We start from the raw sequence: 27,630 nt of genomic DNA, 5'->3' as shown, positions 1-27,630 counted from the left end.
TCTCTTAGTCCTCTGTATCCAAGAGTTACCTTCACAGTCCCCATATGATTTGTGTCATACCACTCAGGACATTCACAGAAGACTGCCTGAAGGATTAGAAATTTCTCAGAAAATTGTCCATGATGTGAAATTTGCGAGTCTTGTTCCAGTACTGCGGCAGTTCATAATGCATGTGCTTCCAGTCAGAGATATTATAAGGGCATTAGTTATAAGCATTCAGAAGCCAGGTAGATGAATCACTAGTATGCCCTTTAGGGGTCATTGGCATATATATCTCATGGGCTTCCACAGCAAGAACCTGGCTTTCGAGATCCTTCTTGCAGTTTTTATTGAATGGCTTGTTTGTGTGACTTTTTTACCATTTTGTTTGGAGAATATTTATAAGGGAGGATTTGGGATCTCAGTGTTACAATGACAATGCCAAGATATACTTTTCATTCTTTCACAAACACAGGGCTTCCTTGATAGTATTTAGTTTGGTTTGGTCTGTCATGAATTACATTCTTAATGGGGATTCATGTTATTTTTTATGTCTAAGGTCCTTGACTTTCACATCTTTATTTCCAGTTCTTTATAATATGAATAGATCACAATTTGAGATTAGAATTGAATATACTGGTATCAATTAAGTAACATGCTAATACTTAAACCATTTCAAACCTACCATTTCAAGAGGTCTGTGCCTATAGCAATGACTGTTTTCCCTTAATAACATAATACCCAATATGCTTGTATGTACTCTAATAAAGATATCATGGAGCTATATTGTGACAGCTGATTATGAAATGTATGTACAAAGAGTAGATGTATCTTGAATTTTAATACAACAATATAAGCTGCATTCTTTTATTTGTTAATATATTTAGTGAATTTGTCCTTATTAGACCTTTTAAGTCACAACCTGGCCAAAATGGAAGAGTTAATACAAGATATATATGGTCAGTTTAGTGTAATCAATCAACCATTATGGGGAAAGCAGAGTATCGATAGGAAACCCCGCAGACATCTGCACACACACACACACACACACACACACACACACACACACACACACACACACACACACACACACACACACACACACACACACACACACACACACACACCACACACTGTCTGGAGAACAGACTTGAAACCTATAGCCTGAAACTGTAAGGTACATATATTACAACTAGAACACCATGCTGAATGCCATGACATTTGAAATACGGAAATAACAGTTGTGGCAAGCAGGAAAATTATAAAATTCTGAGAGAATAAACTGTGGTAAGGAAATTAGCTCTATGGAGATATAATCTCATCTTTTGTTGGGGATGAAGCCAGAACTTGTGTTAGAAGTTCTGAAACCAGACTTATCAATTTGGGTTGGACTCTGTCCTGCTCTGTAGCTGACAGTAAACAGTGCCCTAAGACAAGTGTGGTAATACCCATAATCCCCTAGCTTGGAAGTGTAATCTTCCAAATTTGTCAGTTGATGACATAACCATGGAACAGAGTTTTCTAGCTACAGAAAGGAAATTTGTCTGTTGTGTATCAGAGCAGTCGGCCTTCTTGGAGATTGACATGAGCCTGAATGGTAACTTATTGTCTGACGTCTGTGCTAGTCATGACACATCTGTAACAATAGGCTAATCTTAAGTCTACTTGATACTAGAACAATTAAGGCCAAATGCTGATGACTGACTTGGACATGACTTCAAACCTGAGACCATGCATTCTGGACACTCACTCGAATCAAGAAAGGTGTGGTACTATTAACATCAGGATTTGGTGGAGAGTTGGATAAGGTGGTTAATGAAAAGGTTGGGCAGACATGGAAAACTGACATATGTAATGAGTGTCTCGTAGGTTCACCTAGCAATATGCTTCTGTCTACATATGAGTTCAAGCACCACATTAAGAAGCACTTCTGTATACCAAGAAAGGTGCAGAGGTGAAGTTTGCTGGACCCTGTTCCAGGCCTCATAGTGGTAGAAACAAGGAAGTGTGACAAAACAGTGGTCAGTGCTTCATGTGGTAGTAAAACAAGGACCAAGTGGTGGACACCAGCATTGAGTAATGTCATCAAGTTCAATAAATGGGCCTTCCATGCAGTGCTAGCTGGAGCCAGCAGAGGTGGAAGTCAGCAAAGCAAAGGCCTGGCTGTAGTTGGAGTTTGATGTCACAGAGAATGACTTCTAGATGGTTGCAGACAGAATCTGTTAAACCATTTATTTACTTGGTGGGGTTGCTGTTTAGGTTCTTCCTAACAAAGGTGAATTAATGTTAATCTCAGATGATGATACTTATGGGAGCTGGAAGGAACACTTTGAGCAACACATGAATGCAATGGGCATGTCCTCTTTTGAAGAGACAGTGATAGAAGCAGTGGGCAGCATTGCATCCATTTTTGTTGGTGATGTTGCAGGAACACTTAAAAGAGTATTGAGGCATCTAAGCTTTACAAGAATATGAAATGCAGAAGTGCACTGATAATGTTGAGGTGAAATGGTTAAAATGTCTTTTTAATGTTGCATGGAATACAGGAAAAGAACTGGAAAGTGGGTTATCTCTTTAAAAATGCAGACAGTGGGGGTATGTTCCAACTAAGGAATAATCACAGCCACCAGTCTCCAAGATAAAGTCTACCACCAGTCTCCAAGGTAAAGTCTACCTCTTGATGCTGAAAAGTAGACTCCAGCTGATAGGTGAGTCTTATGGGTCTATATTAAATCAGCGAAGGCTTAAAAAAGCGAACGCTGATTTATCAACCCCATGTAAATGAAAGCTTACAATACCGGACACTCGGAACAGTGATTTTTTTTTCCTCAGAGAAAATATCGCTGTTCCACAAAAAAAAAAACTTCAAAACATTACATAAAATACCAAGTCTGAGATCGCACTACAGTGACGAAAATGACAAAGTAATGGAGGCGGTTAAGTGATTTCTTTCCCAGGGAAGAAATCACTTATATGCCATTTCACTATTTTGCTGTTTCTTGCTTTCAAGTTTGATCAAGATGCATTTAAAGGATTGCGTCTTCGATTATATAATAGGAACCCAGTCTTATTTAGGTACAGCAATGCAGATTCTGTCACTGCTGCAAAATAGGGTTTTCCCTTGTTGTTTTTTCATGAATATCAGAGAAGTTATATGAGTTATCCAGTCATAGAGAAGAGAATGCTTATGGCTATGTACTCCAATGTATCCAGTGGCAGGTGCTAAGCAGTTTCAATAAACACGGCAGCTACTATGTGCCATTTGGTCAAAATATTTTTGGATAAAGGTATTGTGCTTGCATTTGTTGTATTATGTTGAAATTATTCAAAGTTTGCATAAAGCTCTGCTAAGGTTCCTTCTTATTTCACTTTCTCTTGACAATTTTCATTAGCAGTATTTCATGATACAGCAAATGTTTGGAAAGCATTCTATATGGAGTTCTGAAGGTTTCTCCTTTGTTCTCTGCAGATGATATTATACTCTTTGTCTCGTAAGACTGTGATATCCTGCATGTACTATAGCAGTTCACTGCTGAAAGTAAAGTTGTGAGCTCTCTATTGAAAGTACAAGGTCAAAATTAAACTGCACTTGGCAATGAAAAATAATCAATCTTTAAACTTTTATTTGGTGCCCCCCACCCCATGCCTGTAAGCATCATCCTGATCATTGTGACTGTTATCTGTCTTTTGTTAATTTCTTACTAGCTGAGAACTGATTACAGAGCAGTTGTCACTTAGGTAAACATCAAGGGATTTTTGTTATTCCTCAATGTCTGTTCTGTATGCTGCATTACTGATCATGGGGAGGGGCATGCAGTGGTTGTAGTGTGAGGTCCTCACCCATTTAGGTTCATAGGTGTGTACCAGGCCAATGACCACAAGGGCCTTTTTAAGCATAGCCATGCATCCCAGATCTCTGGAAAGTTTTGCTACCCTTCATAAGTGTAAGCAGGGGAATTGGAGATGAATCATTTGCAGGCTGCATGTGTCCATCAGATACACAGTTGCCAAATCAGGGATGAATTTCCTTTTCCCCATGACATATATTGCTTTTTAGGTTGCCCCACTATTTCTGCAGAAGCAACATTTCTTGTGATGTCCCTGGTCTCCACTGAAGATTCATTACTAGGAGACAGCCTATGAAATGTCCTTACGGCCCCCCTCCCCCCTTGGAGATGTAAGCATGTTGAACCTCTTTGTTCCTATCTCTCCTCTAATGTCCCCTGCAGTGCATCTTTCTGCACCTGGCTAGGCTGGGCCACATTCATGGATCCACCCCTCTAAGTCACACACCCAGTGCATCTTTAAACTTGCCCCGAGACTATAAAATAAACTATTCCAACAAGAGACTGGGCTTTGCCACCTTGCACCCTTGATGTATGGCAGTGTACTCCATAGCCCTGCTACTACATGAACTAACTAATATTGCTGTCTTCTGGAGTAATAGGAATACTCAGAGGTGCTACAGGCTAAGAATTAGTATATATTAGCATGTTTACACTTTCAGTCCAAGTCTTACGGGGACTGGAGATGTGGTTCTTAGAATTTCAAAAAGCCTTTGAACTGGTGAGGATGAACATCAGCATCTCTGAATCAAAAGTCACAGCCTCAGAAAAGAAGGCAGTGTCATCTATGTGTAAGAGGTAAGGGGTAGCAAAGAGCACAAATGGAAAAGTTTAAATACCTTGGCATCCTCTTCATGAGTGAGAACAGATCCATATAGGAGACTTATAAGCAGATACATATTACTGTAATGCTACTGAAGGAATTGTACTGGGTTGTAGTTATGAAGTGACATCTAAGTCATAGGATAAAACTCTCATTTTAACTGGTACCTTGTGTTCCCTATCCTCTCCTTTGGACACAACTTCTGGGTGACTAAAGTAATGACATTCCATATAAAAATATTAGAAATGAGTTCCTGTGAGTTTCTGCACTTATCTTCCATGATAGAGTGATGAATTCATCAGCCTGGAAGAATCCCAGCACAAAATCAGTGTTGCTGAAGATGGGAGGGTTCAGCTGAGATAGTTTGGTGCCTAATGAGGCTGGACCTGGTACCTCCCATGGATGGTATACCAAGTATTAACTACTGGGAAGAGGCCCTTAGGTAGGCCTAGGACATCCTACAGATTTTATATCTCTCAAATTGCCTGGGAACATGAACTGGGTCTTACACTGAGGATACTGAAGCCTGTTCTGGTCTGCTCAGCTTACTGCCAATGTAATGCTCACAAGCCAAGCAGCTTAGAGAATGGCCGCTAGATGGAGTGTATTTAAAATATTGAAAATCTAGCTTTACTGAAATGCATAAGATTTTATGGTACCTGTATCTATATCTCTATCTGTCTATCTATCTATCTATATATTTTTTAAGAAACCTTTTTGGGACCCACTCCCCTATGATCATTAAGTTCCCATTCCTTGTTGACCATTTTTTACCTTAATGTCTGGTATCTGCCGATACAAGGAGAGGGAAGTGAGAAATGGAAATTTTGACCATTGTTCATCATTCCGGCAGTTGGTGCAGATGGATACGACTGTGAGATAGAGTACCACTGGTACAGGGTTTGATGTCCTGATTTGCCTACTGTGAGACCATGAGCAAGTCAATTAACTAGTCACTGTTCCTGGGTTGCCCCTGAAAAGAGACTCTGCTCCCAGTGGGTCTAACTGGTTAAATAACGGCTATTACAATCTGCGGTGGTGGTATACGGTAGCATTGTCACCTCACAGTAAGACGCTGACTGGTTCGACTCTCAGCTAGAGCGTCTTCTGCGTGGAGACATGCGTGAATGGGTGTACCTTCGTTGAAGGTTGTGCATTAGGGCTGGCAACTCAGCATGTAAAAATCAACTGCCAATTATTAGTGGACAGGAGTTCCGCTGTGGCGACCCCTAACCAGGAAAAGCCGAAAGACACAACAACGACAACAACTTTCTAGTAGGAGTTTGGAGAGATTGGTGAAGTATCCATCACTCCCCTGTTGAGTATAAAGTATAGTAACATTTCTGCTATGCTGGGCCAGATCAGATGAATCTTTTTCTATACACAGAATCTTAAGATATAGTGCTGTGCATTCCTTGATGGACAAACTTTGCTGGGACTCCCAGGATGGATAAGATGGCATTGGCCACTCACTTGTATCTCTCTAAAGCCAGATCCCCCATGCCTAGACCTCTATTTATTGTAGCTAGCTTTATACATTTCAAATTTTTGACAGCTTTTATGTTTTTTCCCTGAAAATAACTCTATTTTTTGTTTTATAAGGAATGCTTGACAATTACTGTACTTCGACTCAAATTAAGTTCAAATTAGACACTAGAAACTGGCAAACTACAAATCATTGCAGTGCTTTAAGAATTTCTTATAACATTTTCAGGACTAGCTATTGTGGTATTTAGCCTCGCATTACACTTAATCCTGCAAACTATTCATATCAATACCTCCTTAGTACTGTACCTTGCAGTAGTTAACACATCTGGATGTCAGTTTGCACCTCTCAAACAATGTTTTTTGTTTCTTCAAACTTTAAATCATCGGAAAGTACTACCTTGTTGAAAACTATATATTGTTTTTATTTCTGGTGTTATAGCAGTATGATAAAGATATGGTTCTGATAGTTATTGAGTTTGTTAAAACACCCTGTACACATTTGTTTGTTTTGAGACAGATAGTACAAAACTGAGCATGATAATGGTTATATAGACCTTCTCACAGTAACCATCACATCACATTCTTCACTTAGGATTCAGAAAGGCTTAGCACACAGTGTAAGCCTTAAATACAAAGGTTTCCTCAGGGTGGTTAGTCCAAGTGAATTTTAGGCTATACTCATGCTGGTCTAGTAGACATGCTGTAGCAAGGACACTGATCTTTCTGTGGAAGCCACATGCAATTACAGTAGTATAAGGGAGTGCAAATAAGCCAGGTGCTGCACCTAAAAAATAGCAGAGGCACTGGAATAACATGGAAGATTAATTCAGTGAATTATTCTACTGAGTTATTGTGGATGTAAAGAGTAGAAAAGAGTTCACTGTCTCTTGACGGCATACATCAAGTCACGCCTACAAAAAATATCTCAGTCTGTAGTCAGACACTAGGTAGGTACTGCAGAACCACCCATGTGTGTGTGTGTGTGTGTGTGTGTGTGTGTGTGTGTGTGTGTGTGTGTGTGTGTTTGTTTATTCATAGATTCATAGGATGATACTAGGCTGGGCGGCCGCGGTGGTGCAGTGGTTAACATTGCTACCTCACAGCAAGAGGTTCTTCGGTTCAATCCTTGTCTGGGGTGCCTTCTGTGCGGAGTCTGCATGTCCTCCCTGTGGTCGCGTGGGTTTCCTCCGGGTGCTCCAGTTTCCTCCCACATCCCAAAGACATGCTGTAGGTGGATTGGATACTCTAAATTGGCCCTAGGTGTGCGTGCGTGCCTTCTGTGGAAGGTTGGGTGCCGGGCTGGCAACTCGACACTGTAAAACCCCACTGCCAATCATGAGCAGACAAGTGATCCACTGTGGCGACCCCTAACCAGGAAAAGCCTAAAGAAGAAGAAGAAGAAGATAGGATGATACTAGGCTATTGGCCCTGAGTCCCTTATAAGCCTAGCCAAAAATTTTGCCCATGTTCCCTCAAAGTCAGCACCTATTTCTGGTCCAGCAGGGACACAAATGGGATCCCAGGGGTATATTTTCTGTTTCCCATCCAGTCCTCTTAAAGAGTGCTAGAGAGGTACTCTGCTTGACATGGAGAGGGAGTATATTCCACAGACGGGGGAGTCTTTGGGACAAAACTCTATCCTGCCAACAAGTTCTATTAATGTCACAGACCAGGTTAAGGCCTTGCATGCAGGTTGCATGAGTGGAGTTTGTCTTATGGATATGCAGCAACTCCATCAAGGCTGGGTCTGAAATGGCCTTGAAATGGCCCTATATGCCAGACAGAGGTCACCTCTGAGCAGTCTATATAAGACTGAGTAGAGGGACAGGGCTTTTAGACTATCTGTATAGGATAGGTGTTTGAGACCCTGGATTTTCCTGGTCAGGAACCTCCATGGTATCTCCAACTGCTGCATGTGCTTGGCAAGGTACATGCTGAAGGAGGCATTGTACTTGATAATGGGTCTGATAAGGGAGGAGTACAGGGATGTAATGACCTCCTTGTTCCTGGATGAAATACCCTTATTTATGAGATGGGCCATGTTGAAAGCCTTCCGTACAATGGAGGCAACGTGGTGGTCAAAAGTCAGGTTGCTATCAACCTGCATGCCCAAGTCCCTCACGACTGATTGCATGCTTATTATATTGTTATTAATGTGGTAATTACTGGGGATAACATTTTCTCCAAAAGGGATAATGATGCATTTCTTGGCATTCAGTTTGAGGCCATGCTTCTGGCACCAGTCATTAGTTTGGGCAAGGCTCTCTTGGAGGATGTTCACATCATTAGAGTAATTTAAGACAGCGCCCTGCTTGCAGTCATCTGCAAACCTGGTCAGCCACAGATCACTGGTTTTGGCTTGCACCTCAGAAAAGTATATCCCAAACAGTAGAGGCCCCAAGACCAATCCTTGGGGTACACCGCTAATTATGGGTCTACTATTAGAGGTGACTTCCCCTACTTTGACTGAGTGGGTTCCATCAGTGAGCCAGTTAGCTACCCATCTGGTAACATACGAGTTGATGCCTAGCTGGAAGAGTTTATTTACTATACCCAAGTGGGGAATAGTGTCAAAGGCTTTGGCTAGGTCAAGGTAGGCGGTGTGCACCATCTTCCCTCGTTCGTGGCTTTGGCGACTGTTTCAAAGAAGTCAACCAAGTTTAACAGGCATGATCTCCCTTTGACAAAACCAAACTGCATGGGGTCAAGCGTTTGGAGGTTGCCAATGTCCTTGTTTATAAGAACCATTATAATGCGTTCCATAGCCTTGCAAATCAGGCTAGTTAGGCTGATGGGCCTATAATTGCCTGGGCCAGTGGATGCTCCACCTTTGTGTAGAGGGATAACAGTGGCTGCCCTCCATTCAGCTGGAATGAAGCCAGTGCTCTGGCTATGGCTGAATAGGGTATCTAATGGAGCTGAGAGCTCATGCCTGAGTTCATGCATGATACAGCCAGGGATCTTATCAGGTCCCATGGACAATGTATTTTTTGCCTTTGAGAGGACATTAAGGACCTGCCCCCTGTTTACTGATGGGGGGACAGGGGGGTGAAGGTTTCACTGAACCTGTCTGCCAGCAGGTTGGCTATATCTATGGTGTGTGTGTGTGTGTGTGTGTGTGTGTGTGTGTGTGTGTGTGTGTGTGTGTGTGTGTGTGTGTGTGTGTGTGTGTGTGTGCACGTGCATGCATGTGTGCGCGTGTGTGTACATCAAATCACTCCTACAAAGTAGATCTTAGTCTATAGTGAGAGGCTAGGTAGGTACAGCACAACTGTGTGTGTGTGTGTGTGTGTGTGTGTGTGTGTGTGTGTGTGTGTGTGTGTGTGTGTGTGTGTGTGTATTATTTTCTCTTGTGTGTGCTCATGCAAGTGTACATGTGTTTTTAAGTTTTGAGAGTCGCCTTGTAGTAAATAAATGTACAGGAACTCTGTGTGTGTGTGTGTGTGTGTGTGTGTGTGTGTGTGTGTGTGTGTGTGTGTGTGTGTGTGTGTGTGTGTGTGTGTGTGTGTGTGTTTGTGTGCGTGTGCACCATGCCTTTCAATGTCTTAGTATAAGAAATCTGTACTAAGCCTGAAATAATGGGCATCAAGGCCCAAAAATTGGTACAGATTTTAAGTATTTCTCTTATAAACTTAGAAAGTGCCTAGAATAATAGATTTTGTGTTAGCATACATTTTCTGAAGGATATGAAATCTGAAACTCAAATGCATGTCATTATTCAATGACTTCAATCCTCAGTGATTTGCCAGAAAACCACAAATTGTTTGAGGAACAGACTAAAAATATGAAGAAAAAATCCGGACATGCTGTGTAAATATGGATAGTTAAGGGGTATGGTGTGTATGTATGTGAGCAAGTGTGTAGGTGTGTAAGTGCTTCCATGAGTGTGTGTATGTGTCTGTCAGAGCACTTTGCTGTGCTGCTGCTGCAGTTTGCGTGTGCATGTGTGTGTGTGTGTGTGTGTGTGTGTGTGTGTGTGTGTGTGTGTTTGCGCGTGCACGTGCATGGTGGAAAGTGCCTGTGCAAGTGCAATGCATGGACAGGGCGAATAACAGTACTGCAGTCAGGTCTGAAAGTGCAGTACTAAATTCAGAAACATGGCAATTAGCTATTACTAAAAAGTTTCTTGCAGCAGCATTACCATGACTCTGAATCAAAGCTTCTTGCCATTATGCTAATTGTCAGTCCTGCGTAACCAATTAATGCTGGTGGTAAGAATCTCTCTGAATCCATGGGTTAGTTTATGATTTCAGGTAAGAAGACAGGTTGTATTTATGAAGACCATCTTGTCTTCATTTTATGTACGTAATTTCATAAGTATTTGTGAGTGCTAACCAATACACGATATTAGTGAAAGTCACATGAGATCCCTTTCATAAAAGGCAGAAAGTTTCATTTTGAAACCGCACATTTTTTTCTTGTCACCACAGGGTTTTGTCTAGCTATTGCAATAAAAATAAATACATTTTTAAAGATAAATATATTTAGTTATTCGTTTTTATGCTTTCATGCCATCTCTTTACAGATAATTTCTAGAAATATATTTGCACTTTACTTGAAAAGATGTCATGTGCTCAACATTTATATAAAGCGGACAGTATCTAGCTTTGCAAACTGTTGAAAATATAATGAAAATGAAGCTGCAGTGTGATAGCTTGGGGCTGAATGAATAAAATGGATATTGTATGTTCATATGTTTGTAAGTTTCATATTATTCTTCAAGCCTCAAGGCTGTCCAGACCTTCTTAACCCTGGATCATGCGCAAGATTTCCCATCCATGTCTCCAAATACATTTTAAATGTGTTTATCAAGTAAGAGCAACATATTTATTCTGGTCCATTATGATTCTACCCCACCAAAACAAAAAAAAGCTGAGACTTCATGTGTACCATAAAATGGTGCAGAACATTCCTTTGTGGAGGTACAAAAGGAACATGATCAGTACTTAGTTTGTATTTTCATAACATGGTATAATGTACCCAGTTTTCTACAAGCATTATTTCTCTGAAAGCATTAAAAAAGTTTAGTCTAAAAATTATTCAGCTATCATTCAAGTTTATTTCCACACAGAGTTAAACAGTAACACAGCCAGCAGTTTTCAGATGAGCCCATATATACTCATACACACACACACACACACACACACACACACACACACACACACACACACAGACACACACACAGATATTCACGAGATTCCAAGAGAACAACCATGAGAATTGTTTGTTATGCTTTGTGACTTTGCTGTTGAAGGGAGATTTGTGGTAGAATGTGGAAGGAAAAAAGAGCACTGATTCTCTGGATAGATGACATTTAAATCAAAGTAGTCATTTCTGATAATTGTTCAACTAACTTCACTTTATATTGAATAGTGCTGTCTTTCTTTTGACTTATCAGAAATCAGACTTACACAGACTTTCAGAAGATGAAAAATCATTTTCTGCAGTGCTTTGCCATATTACAGATATAGTCATTGCTTTTTATTGTCTCGTCATCTGTTCCACTCATTTTACTACAACAGTGAACAGCATTTACTTTGTGCTTTGAGCTGGCATTGTGCCTCAGCCTCACACCACATTTTAGTTTGGCATCTGTGGATGGTGATAAGCATATACATTGTTTTATTAAGCCTAACATGCCACAACATGGCTCATGTTTTAGTAGCAGGTTTTAGTTTGGCATAATGATTAAGGTCCTCACCTCATAGATACAAGGAACAGGGTTTGAATATGACCTTGGGATATTAGCTAGGTTTAACATGGCCCTTCCGGGAAGTTAGCCTAGTATTCACCTATGAGCCTAAGAAGTTCCCAGCAGCCAAGAGGATACTGAATCAAACATCTCAGGGTTATGATGGAAATCCTGTACTTCTAAAGATGTCTTTAGATGTTCATAAAAATATCACCACCAGAGCTACATGGGCAACACAGTGCTCAATTGTGCAACAATAATATTTCGTGATTCAGAGATATGATAAGTGCACACAAACATATCGATACTCATGCTTGTTCACATGTACACACACACTCAGTTTCCCCCCCCACACACACAGACACACAAACACTCAGACATGAACAATCTTGCACCTACGTACACTCGCAAGTATACACACACAGTAACACTTGTGCATCTACATACACTCGCATGTGCACACGCAAATACACACACGCACACACACACACACACACACACACACACACACACACACACACACACACACACACACACACACACACATACAGCTTCACAGTACTTACCTCTTCTGATGCTACCAGCAATGATCCATTTTTTGAAGTGCATAAGTCTACACCATTATAAGATAATGAGCACTTTTTCCTCTTCATTCCCGAAATAATTCAGTAGAGCTGTTCTTTGAATCACTCTACTGAACTGTTTAGATATTGGCAACATTGCTGGAGGAGAAAGCTCCTGATTATTTGGCATTAGTCTTGTCACAAGAGTGCTGCATTTGTGTGTGGCTTGTCCGTGCTACAGGCTGGTGCCTTTGTACCACTGTAACAGTACAGTGTCTCTGAATTGCTCAAGCCTAATTCACTGTGCAGTCCTCATTTCAGCTTTTAATGGGATTGTTCTGTGTGTTAGGCATTTCTGAATGAAAAGGATTGTGGTAATAGAAGATGAAAATGCTAGTCAGTCGAATAAACCACTTAAACATTCAGTTGTTTTTTGAGTAGTGTTTAGGTTTTATTTTATAAATCATGTGCTTAACCAGGTTTAGAGTCCCAGAGAATGTTTTTATTAGGAAGAATATTGAGGAAAAGGTTGGAATGGACCAGAGGTACTTCATAAATACACACCATGCTTTCTAAGAAAGGAAATCCGTCAGATGGAGAGGTCTTAAATGCCTCTCCAAGGCCAAAAACACAGCCTCTATGGGACCAGACAACAGCCTGGGCTGTGTTTTACATGGGTTAAAACAGGAATTAATATCATCTTTGGGCACTCTTTTCAATCACAGCCTAAGCACTTGCTTCATGCCAATGGAATGGAAAACAGCTACCATCATCTTTGCACAAAAGGAGTGCATCCATGGACCTCAGAAACTATAGACCCATTAGCCTGACCAGCCTTATCTGCAAGGCTATGGAACAAATCATCACGTACCCTATTAACAAAGACATAGGAAATTTCCAAAAGCTTGACCCCCACCCAGTTTGGCTTTGTCAAGGAGAGATCATGCTTGCTAAACTTGGTGGACTTCTTCGAAACAGTCACCAAAACCCTAGACAAGGCCAAATCTGTGCATACAGCCTACCTAGACTTAGCCTAGGCCTTTGACACACTCGCCCACTCAGGCATCATTGATGAACTCACCCAGCTGGTTATCAACCCATATATTGTCAGATGGGTTGCAAACTGGCTCACTGATAGAACTCATACAGTCAAAACAGGGGACTCCACCTCCTCCAGCAGACCCATAACCAGTGGTGTTCCACAGGGATTGGTTATGTGACCCCTACTGTTTGGAATCTACTTCTCCAAAGTATAGGCTAAAATGAAAGGACTGTGGCTGACAAAGTTTGTTGATGACTGCAAACTAGAAGCAATCACTGAAACCCTTAGAGATGTCAATATCCTACATGAAGTTCTTACGCAGACTAATAACTGGTGCCAAAGTCATGGTCTTAAACTTAATGAAAAAAAAATGCATTATCATCCTCATCGGCAAGGGTGATTGATGTTCCTGCAAACTATGAAATCAATAACAATACCCTAAGCACACAGTCAGTAGTGAGAGATCTGGACACACAGGTGACAGCAACCTTAACTTCAATCACCATGTCTTCACAGTGGTGAGAAGGGCATTTTATATTGCTCATCTCCATAAGTAAGGGCATTGTCTCCAGAAAAAAAGAGCTTATAACCCCCACCCCCCACGTAATCTTCCTTCATCAAGCCAATAATAGAGTACAATGCTCCCCTTGGTATGTTCCTTTCCAAACAGCAGCAATTGGAGATACCACAAAGGTTCCTTACAAAGAAAATTGAGGGATTTCAAGATCTGTCTTATGCGGACAGATTGAAATCATTGTCACTTTACTCTGTGTTGTACAGACTGCTCAGAGGTTACCTGTGCCTTGTATGCAGAGTAATCTCTCAACCAGCTTTAATGGAAAGGTTGCACATTCGCAAGTCAAATGGAACATGGGTCACTCACTCAAAGGACCTTAACCTGGTATGTGATATCAACAGAACTTGCTGGACAGACATGTTTGTCTCACAAAGGTTGCCTCACTTTTGGAACAATCTTCCTATTCATGTTAAACAAAGCCTCTCATTGGCCCTATTTAAGCTTAATTAGGATGACTGGATGGGTAACTGGAAATTCACCCCGGGGGTTCCACCTATGTCCCTCTTGGACAGGGGCAATAGCTGCTGATTTTAGTGTCTACTTAAACGAGACACCCTTGGGAACACAGGTTGAACTTGGCTAGGCTTGTAAGGGCCTTGGAGCTGTTAGCCTAGTAACTCCATATGATCCTATGATAAATTAAAAACTCATGAATACTGGGATTGTCAAGGACTAATCTTTGCAAAGAAACAGAGGAATTAGGATATGGTTTGTCAGTGGCACCATATTTTCCTGCATAGGCAATACATTTTAAGACACATCCTCTGAACGTTCATGCAGTTCATTCATTGTTCTGCCAAACTGACAGTTTTGGTGGTATATATTAATTGAAGTAAAGCCTGAATTTGAACAGAAGTGATTCAGCTGTGGAAGTATGTCTCCCTGGTGTTTTCTCTCTGATATAGTTCTTTAGATTGGAAAATGGTGGTCTTGAATGCCACTCTGGCTGATACTCAGGAATTTCAAAATGTATAGACATGGTACTGCATAATGATCTGGTGAAAGGTGGATGGAGAGAGAGAGAGAGAGAGAGAGAGAGAGGGAGAGAGCAAGCAATTGGTTTGCTGACAGGTAATGTTGAAGTTTTGATATCTTGACTAATGCAATAAGGAGAAATGTGTGTAGGAAACCATACACATAATAAGAAGATAGTCATTTCCAAGATAGGTGCCAGACATTTTCAGTTGTCTACATTTGTGTAACATGCTTGTTAGTTTCACTATACATTAGTGGCACAATGTCTTCTCCACCATCAAGTTCATTCTCAGACGAAATCTAGTAGCAATTCCATAAGTAAATGTGACCCCTTTGTTATTGCCAGTGTTGTTAATGAACTCAGTTGGCTCTGTCTACTTTCAGCCACTTGTCATTTAATATTGTTGATGACTTCAGGACTGATATTTGATGAACTGTTCCAATGCAAAAAAGCTGTTACTAAACTGAGCTACCGAGCTGTCCACCTCCCCACACCTTTTAAAATCCTCTTTTGACTTCCATGTGCTAAAATGACTGAGTAACTATTACTTCTGGCTAGAATATTAAAACATTATGGGATATACTTGGTCTTCAGTACGCAATGTCCTATTTACACTTTGTGAAACACGAAGGAAACTTTCATATTCTTATATATGCCACTACCTAGTCAGTACATTCAGAAGACTTTATTGAGCAGTATATTATAATTTAACTTTGTGAAATTTTATACCAGCAATAATGAGTCAAGAATATAAGAGATGTAGAATGTTAAAAACAGTTAAGGACAGACTAAACAGAGCTAACTGTCATCTCATAGTAACACAGGTGCAATGCAATGTATACACTGAGGATTGAGACACTACTTTTCAAAGTGCACATGTGCTAACCTGAGCTAATCTCACTTCATAGTTATAAGCCTATCTGCACCAGTTTCACATATTAGAACAACTTTTAAGACTGTAGTTGTAATGCTAACTTTGGTGCGTACATGAAATGTAGGAGTGCATTTTGAAATTCCAGTGACTTTTCTCTACATGGAGTCTACATCATGTGAACCATTACTACTAGATGATGCAAACAGTGACTTATATAATTCACCAAAAGAGTTGCTGTCTACAAATATCTGCTTCTGAACACTCGCATGAAAAAAATTTGTTTGTTTCCATCACACAGAGCTGTCCTACACTGTCTAAGTAAATAAAAAAATATAATACCCTAAATGTCATACTCTATACCTTACCTTACAAAAAAAAATTTGTAACACCCCCCACTATTCAAACAAAGTGTGTCTGAATTTAGTAGTAGGGTTTCATTAAATTACTGGTTTCATTCTTCATTGTTTTTTCTTTTGATATGTGTTTTCAACAAGCTGAGTGTTCTTTACTAGTGATTGATTACTTTGTATTCAGACATTAATATATTCAACCATTTGGCATGCACTCATACTTCAATCTATCTAACAAGCTATTTAGCTTTCTGTTTATCTATATCTTTTTGTTTTTTTTGTTATTTTCTGTGAACAAGGTAAGCAAACTGGTCCAAGATCATTTGCAGTCATAACCCAGCCCTGAGAGGCCAGACACTAACTGAAGATATAACAGAATGTAGAACTATTTACATAGAGATTTACACATGCACAGTTGCAGATATAGCACAGTACTGCACTTTAATTTGTGAAGACATCACTTTGAATTTTCAGGTAGGTACAATGCTTTACAAATAGAGCAAATTAGGTTACAGCTCAATTCCAAATATTAAGCCAGTAGGTGGAATACATAATTGTTCCTTACCTTATAAGTGATTTCCAGCCTACATTTTTGAAGCACTAACCGAGATGCTGTTTTGTCTGATAGTTTTATAGTTGTAGTTTGAAGCTAGTAAGTTTGTTTGCTTGTCTTATTTCTTCTAGAAATTTGTTCTAACTGGAAGGTGCATTTTTAGAGAAGAAATTTTTAGTAGTGGCTAATTTGCAAGGGGGAGGGACGTTTTGGCTAATTTCTAAGAGTATAATTACAATCTATATTAAAGAGTCTGATATTTAATACTGGACAGTATCCTGTTATTAAGGAGCTTTTAAATAAGGGTGTTAAGCAGTTCATTTCTTGCTTGAAACTGTAAGCCATCTGACATTCCTTATTGTAGTGCTATGCTGTTCTCTGTTGTTACCTAGGGCAAAGACGCAGGTTTACTATCAGAATGTAGAATGTCACAATAAAGTTGGGAATTAAATAAAGCCTACACATTGTTCTTTTCATGTAGGCATTGTGCTGTAGTGCCTACAAGTCTGTGAACATTTTTGGATTCAGTAAGCACTGCTGAGTGACACGCATGCACACGCAAACATGGAAAATTCCGTGGCATGTAAATTGCCTCATAAGCAGGTGAATGTCATGCAAATGAGGTAGGCTGAATGATCCAACAAGCAGAAAGGCTTCTATTCAGACTCTGTGTCAGGAGTCTATACAGACAAAAGGGGATGTAAAACTGTAGAAATGTGGGCATAAGTCCCCTGAAAATGTTATACTACATACACATGAGCAAAACTGTTACTGTGGATGTCAGAAAGAGGAAGAAAATAAGTTAAATTAATAATTTGTTTATTTAATAACCTCAGCATGTTTGCCCTACACTCTGCAGTGCACAAACATGCTTAACAGAAAAATAAAAATAAAAGGATTTTATGGTATTTGACAGAAATGTATTATAGGACCTTGTGCTGGGTCCATACAATGGTACATTACTGCTGTTGTAAAGGTCATAGGACTATGAAGTGTGTAGTTTCCAGGCTGTCAGCACGGATATGTATGCAAATGAGGTAGCTGTACTGAATACCAAAAAGGAGTAATCGTGTCTGCATATCCCCTTCATGTAGGCTCTTAGACCATGTCGATGTTTACACAGTATGTGGCTGACATCGGGGGGGGGGGGGTTGCTATCACGTCTAGGCTCTTTTAAGCTCAGGTGCACATGTTTGCACAGCGCGCCACATTGCACATTAAAATACGGCCATTAAATGATGTTAATTATATTGTAGGAAATTGGAATGCATCATAGTTAGCCAGTCAAACATTTTGGACCTACAACAGATCTGTATAAATATGCATACACCCTACATTCTGATTTCCTCCAATACTCTGGAGCATTGGAGTACAGACTTGGGAATTTTAACTGAGATAATGCTAGGGGCTGCTGCAAGTCTGCTACATCTGTATGTGCTAGATGATGACGTCAGTGCTGCTGACAACAGGCCTAGGCAGAGAAGGAGAGTGTGTTCAGGCCCAGGGTAACCTTCCAGGAACTACATGAGCTAGAGATTGTAGAGTGCTACAGGGTGGACAGGGACATACTACTAGAACTCACTGAGCTCTGCCACTCTCAACTCAGACCCAGAGCCAACAGAGAGGAACACATCCCAGTGGAAACAAAGGTATGTGTAGCCCTTAGGATGCTAGCAACAGGTACTTTCCAAAAACAAACTGGGGACATGATAGGGGTCTCACAGGCATCTGCATCCAGGATACTCCACCAGTTCCTTGATTCTATGCTACCACATGCCAGTGAGCACATATCTGTTCCCCTCTCCCCTGAGGTGAGGGCCAGCAATATGCAATGGTTCTACCATGTAGCACACAACCCTGAAGTACTGGGTGCCACATTGCACTCATGTACACATCAAGGCACCACCTGGTGAACAAAGTCTCCATTAACCACAATGGTACCACTCCATCAACTGCCAGGTCATGTACAATGCCCAGGGGATTACCCTGAATGTGTGTATGTGCTGGCAGGCCTGGCAGTTATCATGACTCCCATATCTGGCTCACATCACAACTATATCAGATGTTTGCTGGCGGGGGGGACATCCCACATAGCCATTTACTGGGGGATGCTGGATATACCCTGTAACCGTGGATGATGACACCCATTAGAAATGCACACACACTCATGGATGAATGCCATAATGAGGCACACACACAAACTCGGAACATCATAGAGCATGTGTTTGAAATTCTAAAGTCACGGTTCCAGTGCCTAGATATATCTGGTGGAGCCATGCAGTACTCTCCAGCCGCATGTGCACATACATTCACAATGTGTGTTATGCTACACAGTCTGATCCTGTGGAAACAGTTGCAGCAGGATCAGCAAAGGAAAGGAATGCACAGCCCCCCACCACTGCCTAGGTCACCACAGTCATAGGAGGACAAGGAGGAGTAACCCCCTGCTGATGTCCCTGTAGGGAGACGTAGGCATGCTCAGTATGCCCTGGCTTTGGATAAGAGGCAATGCATTGCACATTCACTGACAACCAAGGGACCAAGGGACTAACACACCTTACTCCTTCTCACATACGTTAAATAAAATTGATACCAGGCAACCCAAACAACCTGTGCCTATCTACATATTGGCTGTATACTGCTTGCATCAGAATCATCCCTGAACTACAGTTCTGTCAACTGCTACATTTGTAAGGTAAGTCTCTAATCTACACACTTGTACGGATTATTATGAAATGGCATTGTTTGTATGGATCTGCTACATTTATGCAAGTAAATAAAGTGGGCTACTTGGACAGAAGTAACATCCACATGGGACTAGAGATACCAATTTCACTATCATGTGTCCTTTAATATTCACTAAGCCTCATTACAGTACAACAGTTAAAGGAGATGTTAGACAGTGGGGTGACATGATATTCAAACTACTGTGTATCCCAGCAGAACATGTGGTGTTGTTCCCCCTACCCCAAAACAGCTGTGTTCCCATATAACTGCTTCAAGTGTAAGTCATCAGTGGTATATCAGCAGCACAGTCAGTCTAAGGGCAGTATCACAGAAATTGATCATACATTGTATGTGTCACTTAATGCAGGAATAACAGCATACATATTTTTGCTGTTGAGTGTGTGATGAATTACCCTTCTCTGTTAGGCAGCTTGTGTGGCTCAGTGGAATAGGAAAGTTAGTATGTATGATGGCATTGATGGTTCTAATCTTGAAGTGTCCACATATTTTGGATGTGAGGTATTATTCTATTGTTTTTTTTACATACTGTCAGTATGTGTGTGGTGTAATATTTACCTCTGTCACATTTATTACATCAGACAGCTGAAGAATGCTGTGGACAATTTGAGTGAAATGCAGTACTGCACAAACAGGGACAGATGTCATTGTAACATACAAAATCATGGGCTGGAGTCAGGTTATAAGTAGTGAGAATCCAACTTGGCAAGCTGATGCACTTAAACAGATTGCAATTCTGTTGCTCCTTGCTCAGAATGACCTGTTACATATAGATATGTCTAGAGATACATAACTATATGTCTACACTATCTCTCTCTCTCTCTCCCATAGATAGTGTATCTATTTCTATGTATATAGAAATATATATACACACACGCACACACATATATATATATATATATATATATATATATATATATATATATATATATATATATATACGCACACACACAAACATACACATATATAAATATATATACAAACATATACATACTTTTAAAAACATACATCTCGGTCTCTACCCATATATCTACACAACACAGATATGTACATATACATTCCTGTTATATACATACGTGTGTGGATGTCTGTGTTGTCCTACATACCCTGATAATGGTGAGTAAAGCTGCACTATGACGCATCTATAATGTTTCTCAAGGGATCCAAAGTATGGGCTCAACAGTACAAAATGCACTTACCTACATATCCCTGTGCCTTCTGGATGTCACTACACATACAGCAACAGATGAGCAGGTACTGTAATGTATAATATTGTCTACACACTCATAGACAAGGCACAGTGTTCTAGCTCATCAGTTTGCCCATCCAAATGCAAACAGTCACATATGGCCAAACTGGTAACTGTAGCCACATAGCTAGGATAAATAACTGTTGTCTGACTGCTAGGCTACTAGATGCAGATAACAGTATGAAGCAATATCCCTCTGCAGGCCACAGACGCTGTTCAACACAAGCCTAGTTTATGTAATCCACAAGTACATTGCCCGTGGTTATGTATAGAACATATGTCAGCTGTGGCATGTGTGATAAGTACTATGATCAGTATGTAAGACGGGTAGGGGTTCTAATCTCACTCCAGGCCACTAAGTGCATGTGTATGCATCCCCCTGCAAAACAACTGTGAAGCCCCCATTACCAAACTGAAATGGTTCTGCACTTTGTGTCCCTGTAAGTTGATGCTGGCCTTCAAACTGCCCTCTTCTACAAGGCCTGCTGATGTAATCTACCTTAAGACTACCAGCTGCCATTATAATGTCTGACTTAAGCCATGGTGCACATGATAAATATTGTGATTTATAGTGTGTAAAACTAAATAGGTAGGGGTTTCTAATCTTACTCCAGGCCACTTGGTGTGTATGTCTCTCCATATGACATAAATATGCTCACCTCAGTGACTTAGAAAGTGGAAGGGTTTTGCAGTATTTTGATTGTAGCGGATGACGTGGGCCTTTAAATGTTTGCCCACAGCAAGGCCTGCTGATATCATCAAGCATAAGATGTCCTAAAGAGACAGCAATAGTAAACTTGAGGTGTGGCATGTGCATATGTACTGGGATGTGTAGTGTGTACCATTAGACAGGTGTGTGTTCTAATCTATTTATAGCCAACTTGGACTGTGTGTTTGCTGTGCAGTGTCTTGCAAACATAATTGGAACTGTTGCTGTCCTCAGTGTAGCCAGGTTTGTGTGTGTGGCTTTTAGAGCATTTTACATCAGCTTATGGAATCATAGGATCTTTGAAATTCAGTAACCTAATGGCCCTAGAGCTCTTACAATCCTAGCCAAGTTTTTACCCTTATTTACACTATCAGCAAATACTGACCCTGTCCATGAGCAACACAGACAGAAGCCCTGTGATGAAATGACAGTCACCCAGCCAGTTATGCAGATGGCATCTGACAAGGCCCAGTGAGATGCTCTGTTTACCATTAGGCAGGAGTCTGTTTCAAAGGTTTGTGAAAGTCTGTTAGATCTCTCCCACCAACATGTATTACTAATGTCACATACCAGGTTAATGTCCTGACAGTGAGTAATCTGTGTTCCATGCCACCTACAGATATGCATAATTTCCACTCAAGCAGGGTCACACATTGCACCGTATACAAGGCAGAGATCACCTCTGAGTATTCTGTATGCCACAGGCTACAATGACAGTGATTTCAGACAATCCCCATTAGACAGATACTGAAGACATGAAGTTTCCTTTTGAAGGACCATTGTGTTGCATTGCCAGTAGTGCTTGGGAAGGTACATTACAAAATGGCCATTGCACTCAAATGTTGGCATGCTGAGGGAAGAGTACATGGAGGTTATGACTATGTTAATGTCAGGTGACAGTGCCATGAGGCATGACATATGATTCCCTTCTTGCCACTAGGGAGACATGGTGATCTAAGGTACATTAGGTGTAAACCTGTGAGCCAGGCCTGTGTGCCTAGTTCTTTCACCCCTGAGTATGTACATCAGGTGTTGCTACCAATGTGCTATTTATCAGGAACATAGTTGTTAATGATGGAAATGATACTACATAGATATTTGCATGGAGTTTATGGGTATTAGTATGTCAACAGGCATTTGTTCAGCAATACCCTCTTGTAAGATATTGACATAACTCAAATATTCTATGACTGCTCGCAGTTTGCGGGCTTCAGCCAATGCTGTCAGCCACAGACATTCAGGTTTTGCTTGTACCATGGTTAAATGGATTCTGAGCATGAGAGGACCCAGGACTGAGCCCTGCTGAACTCTGCAAGTTACAGATCAGCTATTGGAGCTGGATTCCTCTATTTTGAGTATGTGTTCTATCAGTAAACCACTTAGTGACCCCTATAATTTTATTACCATTGATGCCTAATTGGTTGATTTTTATCAATGATGTCTGAGTGGGAGCTACAGTTGCACGGCCTTTCTAAGTCCAGGGGGTTGTATGCCCTGATGTCCCCTCTTCCACGTCCTTGGTGACTGCCTCAACATATCCACCAGGTTTAACTGTCATGATCTTCCTTTCAGAAATCCAAACTGTGTATGGTCAACTGTTTGTAGATTACATAAATCTTTGCTGATCTGTTCTGTGATGATCTGCCCCATGGGCTGACAGATATGGCTACTCAGGCAAATAGGTCTATAGCTGTGATCAGTGGATGCACCATGCCTGTGCAAGGGGATAACACTTGCCTTTGTTGAGTCAGATGGAATGCAGCCAGTGGTTACAGTACGAGTGCAAGGAGTTCCCAATGGTGTTAGTAATCCTTGTTGGATCCCATGTAGGATGCAGCCTAGGATGTTAGCATGTCCAACAGATGTTGTATTTTCTCTATTGAGAGGCCAGTTACAACCTGCTCTCTAGATATAGATGATATGGTGCAGGTTGCAGGGATGTTATGTGACACGTGGTAGGGACCCTACCTCTCAACCCAGAAACATCAAAAATATGGACAAAGCCCATGAAAAAAAGGTACAAATATGTACGCTGATTAACATAAAATTTGCATACATAATTATGTAGCCCACCGACCCAGTGGAATTGTGGGATACCAACTTTTAAACACAAACTGAAGAAGAGACAACCAAAATATGATCATGAAACACAAAATAAGAAAATTAACACTAGTGTTTTATTTATATTAATATTTGAACTTGTGCAAAACTAAAATACCATATTATTTTAGAAAAATAACACTGGGTGAGGCTGCGCTTGCCTTCAGCCTTCTTTAAATAACATAAAATATAAACCAGAACAACAAATTATTTATATATTATTAATTAACACAAAATTTTGAACTTGTATAAAACTAAAATAAAGTTCTGTTATATAAAAATAAAAGTTACTGTCTTGTGCTAACTAGTCTACTTACGTACTTTATACCTCTCAAACTGTACAGATTTTCACAGAATGTCCTGATTTTTACTCATATTTTTGGTCTGACTCTGTTCCTCATAAAATTTGTGGTTTTCTGACAATCATTGAAGACTGAAAGTCACCAAAATAATAATAAACAATGACAGACATTGCAGTTTCAGACTTTATATCCTTCAGAAAATACTTAATAATGCAAAGCCTGTTATTCTAGTAACTTTCTAAGTTTATAGGAGCAATATTTAAATTCTGTCCCCCCATTTTTTTCTGACTTTGTCCAGATTTCTTGCACTGAAAGGTTGAGAGGTATGTTCCCAACTGTATCCCTTCAGAGACACCCCCTTTCTAAAATCACTGAATCAAATCCTGCCAGCTCTATGCAAAACAAAGAACACCATCTCCATGGGTCCTGATAGCATTACTAGCAGACCCTAGCAGCCTTCCAGACAATGCAAAACAGTTTAACTCAGCCCTCACTAAACCTCTTTGAACTAAGCCTTACCCCTGGTTATGTCTCCAGAGCTTGGCAAATTTCATACTGGTGTCACTGCATAAAGGTGGCATTAATTCCGACCCTGCTAACTTCAGACATAAGCTTCAGTAGCCTTTTCTTGATGACTATGGGCTGCTTCTTTATAGAGCTAATAAATAACATAGGTAACCTTTACTCTCTGGATCCTAAGCAGTTTTGTTTTCTGAAAGAAATTTGTGTCTATTCAGTCAGGTAGATTTTTTCAAAAAGACTACGAAAGCCCAGTATACTCTCTGTACTGCAAATTCAAACCTGGCATAGGCTTTTGACATCATTCACCATGTAGATATTATCATTAAATCCACCCACCTAAACGTCAACCCTTATGTTATTTGTTGGATTGTTAAATGGCTCACTGACAGAACCCATGTAGTAACAGCTGGGAGAACTTCTTTCAAACAAAAATATCCCACAAGTATTATTCCACAAATCGCTGTCCTGAGTCCCCTATTCCACCAATATGGCATAAATGTCTGCATGTGAAAGAAAAGGACAAGAGACTATATGAGTGATCAATTTTCTTGATGGCCCCAAACTGGGGTTGGTGGGAACTCCTCTTCTGACACTCAGATGCTCCAACAAGGACTTGATTAGATCAGTGCTTGGCTGCTTGCAGTAGTGACTTATGATTCAATTAATCAAAGTGAATTCATACAATGGGTATGTATGTTGGTGGGAAACAGATTTTGACTAACATATCTCCGCTGTGTTTAGGAAATCATTTTGATTAACACATTTAATCTCAAGGGTCATCTCTTCAAGTCCAAAGAAGTCACAGTTAAATTGTTTAAATCCATCATTGGACCCATCACTAAATACAATGTCCCATTTAGTATTTACTTGTGAAAGAAAAAATGTCAAATAAATAAATAAAATAAATAAACACATAGTCCAACTTGAAAGGCCACAGAGACTTTTAACTAAGATAATTGAAGGACAAGAAGTCTATGCTACCAATTAAGATTAAAATTTCTCACTATACACTGTATTTCTTATAGGTTCTTGCATGATGATCTCTGCCTTATTTTACCTGCAGTGAAAGCTGCCATTTTTGATCTTATTCACCTTTATAGAACCAGCAGTACTAAGAACATCCACATCAAAATTCTTAATCTCCATCATACATTAACAACACCTGCAAACAAGGTATATATTTAACTCAGTACATTCCATGATTTTGAAATAAACTTAGTCAGACCTATTAAGCATAGCAATACTCTAGCTGCTTTTAAATCTAACCTGAGTGAGTGGATGGTAGTTACAAATTCACTACTGGAATGTGGGGTAATTTTTTCAGGTTATGTCTTTATTTACTGTGAAAAAAGTTAATGGAAATGTCGTTTTCAATTTTAATAAAACAAGAACATTTTTACTCAGTGTGTCTACTTAGTTGCGGTTTGGGTTATTGCTGATTAGTTCACACTCTGCAGTTAAACTAAATGCACAACAAATGCCCGCAGCAACACTCACACACTCTATAGTTAAACAGTTCTTGACAAGCAGACTTACGTTACAATAACATATAAATAAATGTACAATAATGGCTTGTTCTTGGCAGTAGGCTTAGTTACAATAGCATATAAATGTACAATAATGGTACACATACTCTGCAGTTAAACAGTTCTTGGCCAGCAGACTTAAATGCACAATGACAATGGTGAATGGTGAATAAATTAATGCCAGCAGCAGTACACACACATATACATTATTCTGCAGTTAAACTAAATGTTAATGCACAACGGTGAAGAAATTACTGCCAGCAGCAGCAGCACACACATGTACATTCTGCAGTTAAACTAAATGCACAATGAATGCCAGGCTGGCAGCAACACTCACACACACTGCAGTTAAACAGTTTTTGACAAGCAGACTTACATTATTTTAATATATAAATAAATGCACAATTCACAATAATGGTTTGCATAGGCAGCAGACTTACAATAAGATACAAATGCACAATAACGGTACACACTCTACATTTAAACAGTTCTAAGTTGGTCAACAGACTTATGATAGCATATAAATGCACAAAAACTGTTCGGAATAGAGCGACTGGCTGAAAGCTATGCCACTAAGCAGCGTTAGTATTTAGAGAACATTTTTCTTACCTGGAAGCCGGGACATGTGGGTGCCGTGGACTCTTTAGCTTCTGCTGCCATTGCTGTTATATTCCCAATTTCCCTCCGAGTCTCCAAGTCCAACAGACAGTAGCTGATGTCATCAAGCATGCCCCTGTAGGTTGGTGATGACATCAGCCATAAATTTAAAGTGATACTGGTAAAGAAAAAAAAAAAAAAAAAAAAAAAAAATGACCGGGAAATTCAGAAATTAAGGGGGCCACTTGGGAATTTGTGGCATCCCAAAATTTTGATCTCAAAACTGGTAAATACAGAGGAATTTGGTATGGTTGAGAGGTATGGTGGGGACAGGGGAGTGATGACTCTGAACCTCTGGGATAACAGGTTAGCTATGAGTACAGACTCTCATTAAGTACAAGTTCACCAACAATCTGGACCTTTCCTCTGAGGTTACACATGTAGCTACACTGCGCATTGTGCTTTTCCTTTGTTGAGGAGGCTCATTTTGTCACATACTGTTTATGCATGACTTCATAACAACACTATGTGTTTGTTTTAGCTGAGGAGTGTGTGCCTCCATTTTAGAAGGGCACCCTCATTCCAACTGTCACACAGCAATGTCTACCTCTTATTGTCCAGCCTGCTAATGGCAGTTGTCCACCAGGCAGGTTTAATGTGCTATCAGGAGCTTGTTTCCCCAGTCAGGTACAGCCAAGTCTATGCAGCTGAACTGGTGCTTGCATAAAGCATGGATGTAGAGCTCTGCCCTTAGGTGCAGTCAGGCTATGTAAACCATCCAATAGGAGGTAATAAATTGCTTTGTTGATGTTTTTTACTGTATTTTCTGCAGGAGGGGGTGTAGGTGTGAAACTTAGTTTTAATGAGACTGATCTTTGGTCAGATCTCACCAGTGAGGACCTCACAGTGGTATGGCTGCAGTGATCACTCATATTGGTAAACACCTGATACAGTACATTGGCTCCCGTTGTGGGAATGTCATGCCTCTGGTCCAGTGCATTGCTGTGAAGGACATGTACTAACCTTTGGGCAAGTGAGTTTACACATGACTAACCAACACAGTTGGTGGTTACTTAATGTATCCCCAAACCGTGGAGTACTGATGTATCTTGATAGAC

Source organism: Protopterus annectens, chromosome 10.part0 (assembly GCF_019279795.1).
Source record: "Protopterus annectens isolate FY-2018-M chromosome 10.part0, PAN1.0, whole genome shotgun sequence".
NCBI lineage: Eukaryota > Metazoa > Chordata > Ceratodontiformes > Protopteridae > Protopterus > Protopterus annectens.
Note: the sequence above shows the minus strand (reverse complement) of the source record.